This window comes from Trifolium pratense, linkage group LG2 (assembly GCF_020283565.1).
Source record: "Trifolium pratense cultivar HEN17-A07 linkage group LG2, ARS_RC_1.1, whole genome shotgun sequence".
In the NCBI taxonomy this organism is placed as follows: Eukaryota; Viridiplantae; Streptophyta; class Magnoliopsida; order Fabales; family Fabaceae; genus Trifolium; species Trifolium pratense.
The window spans coordinates 55,832,932-55,835,743 of record NC_060060.1 but is presented as its reverse complement, the minus strand read 5'-3'; the positions used below and the strand labels follow the sequence as shown (position 1 = coordinate 55,835,743).

The window sequence follows — 2,812 nt, the reverse complement described above, 5'->3', positions numbered from 1 at the left end:
TATTGATACATGGACATAAGTTTTTTTTGTGATTTTTCAACACCTATGTTTTTACTAATATATTAATAAGGTAGCCTATTTTTTTTCTTCATAATTTCTACATTATCTATATTTATATTCCTAAATTAACTAGAACATCGACCCATGCGGTGCACGGGTCTGATTAGCTGTAAGATATATAATGATTAAATAAGATAAGATAGTTCCAATAATGTAAGGTATATGAAAAAAGTTGAGTAACATTAAACGATAGTTCAACAATAATTTTGGATAAATATTCATACAAAGAAAATTACGTTATATTACGGAAAACTTCCTTATACACCACATTCAAAGTCTTAGTCGTATCTTCACCGTCGTCATCGATGATCAATATTTTTAATCCTTTTCTAGACGTAACTCTTGAAATTGCAAGATACAACGGACCATGTGAAAACACTGACGACGGAAGATATATCCCAACATGCTTTAAAGATTGTCTCTGACTCTTATTAATAGTTCTCAAAATAAATCATTATAGGAAATTGTCTCCGTTGAAATTTAAAAGGAATTCTCACGTCAGATGGTGTGAGAGAAAATCTAGGTATGAAAACCTGATCACCAATATTACTTCCTGAAATAATTTTTCCTTCAAGAGCGCGTTTTTCCAATCTCATAATAATAAGTCTTGTTCCATTGCATAATCCTAATTTTTGATTCAAATTCCTTAATAGCATAACTGGAACTCCAACTTTAAGTCTCAACTTGTGATTTGACAGTCCCGACGTAGAAATCGTGTTCAAAAATTCAGAAGTATGAATATCAATCCACTTTTTGACCGTCTACATTTTGTGTGAGCGGAGTATCATAACTAAAATATGTTTTTTCTTCACCAGGAATTAAATCCAACATATAATCATTTATTGCGTCGATTATTGAATTTTTAGGAGCTAGTATAGCTCTATTTTTGAAATACGTTATATCGTTCATGTTTTGTAAAAGTTGGGGATATGTGCTTTCAACGATAGCAGCAAGAGGATCACCTGAATTTGGAACCAATAAATCTGATGGAATGTCAAGTTCTAAATCATCGTCGTTGTCATCTTCAATTTCTCCATCGTCAACACTCAAAACCCACTTAATTAGAAAACAATCTTCTTTGATCCGGAAAGGTTAGGATACATTGTTCTTTTTCTATTTTTTTACCAAATATTATATCTTTCTATTTTTTTAATCTTTTAATCTACTTCCCAATAAATTACTATTTTATGTTATCAAGTGAAGTTTTCAATTTTTTACTATTTTTTTTAGACCTATATTTATAATTATATATTAATACGAGATCCTAATCTTTTGTGTGATTTCTGGGGACCTATGTGTTTTTTTTTTGTACATGGGGACCTATGTGTTTTACTCATATTAATAAGTTTGTCCATTCTTTTATAACATCTGCGGGACCTATATTTAAACTCATATATTAATATGGAAACTTTTTTGTTTGTGTGGTTTCTACGGGACTTATACTTTTAATTATATATTAATTAAGTTGTTTGAAACAAAAATAAAATAAAAATTAAGTTGTCTATTTTTTTTACAATTTTTCTGGTTATACTCATATTTAATACGATGACCTAATTATTTTGATGACTGTGGCGAGACCTATCCTATATTTTCACTAACATTTTAATATGATTGCCTATTTTTTAATAATTTTTACGGGACTATATTTATACTCATATATTAATACATGGACATAAGTTTTTTTTGTGATTTTTCAACACCTATGTTTTTACTAATATATTAATAAGGTAGCCTATTTTTTTTCTTCATAATTTCTACATTATCTATATTTATATTCCTAAATTAATACGGAGACCTAAAGTTTTTTTGTGATGGTTTTACCATTGTTCTTTTTCTATTTTTTTTACCAAATATTATATCCTTTTCATCTTACCAAGTGAGAAGCGGCAACGCCGCGACTCCCGTGCGCCGCACGGGTGTCCTGCTAGTTATATTAGTAAAGTGGAAGTATTTGGATACTCTTTAATTACTTCTCTCCCCTTATCTCTTTCATACTTTAGACTGGAAAATTATATTGTGGTATGTTTTAAATGACATGCATGACATATCACATCACTGTTTTTAGTTCAAAAGGTTGAGAAAATGATCAAAACTGGCGGATTTTAAAGTGGGACTAATTTTGTTAGCGGATGAAAACAGAGGATGAAAAATGTGATCAAGTTAAAATTTTATGATAGATGACATTAGCCCCACTTGTTGAAATTTATGGATTTGTCCCTAGGCCTAAGAGACTAATTTATCCAAAAGAATTTTAAGATTAGTAAAGTAATTAGATAGTGACCAATCACCATGTTTGATTGAGTGTAGATCCTTGAGCAACTATGAAAAACGCAAGTGATTATCTTCTGTATAGCGATCTTACAAATCGAGCCACAACTCAAAAGTGTTATCAAATTAAATTGTACTATGAGCAATATGTGGTAATAGGGTTCTTGTTATCCATGATAGTACTATGTTATTGTAGCGATCCCATAGCGCAAAATTTTGATTAGAAGAGGTGGTCGAGGTAGCGAATGATTGGCGAAGGAGATCTTATTTCTGGAATAAAACACTCTTTTCATGCATTTACTCCAATGTAATAATTGTTATCATTCAATGGATGTGTTATGAGGATCGATCCTGGATTTTCTTCACGATGAAGATAATGGAGACTTTGAGGGTTGGATTTTGGGAAATTTGATAGTATGAGATGTTGCAGTTGTTGTTGTTGTTGTTTGTAGATGATTCGGAAAGAATTATCGTATTCTTCCAT

The 2,812-nt window shown here is 30.5% G+C and overlaps 1 pseudogene; it reads right to left on the bottom strand.

Annotated features, from left to right (window-relative positions):
- Nucleotides 1-212: 212 nt before the first annotated feature.
- LOC123904994 lies at nucleotides 213-2,812 on the bottom strand (annotated as a pseudogene).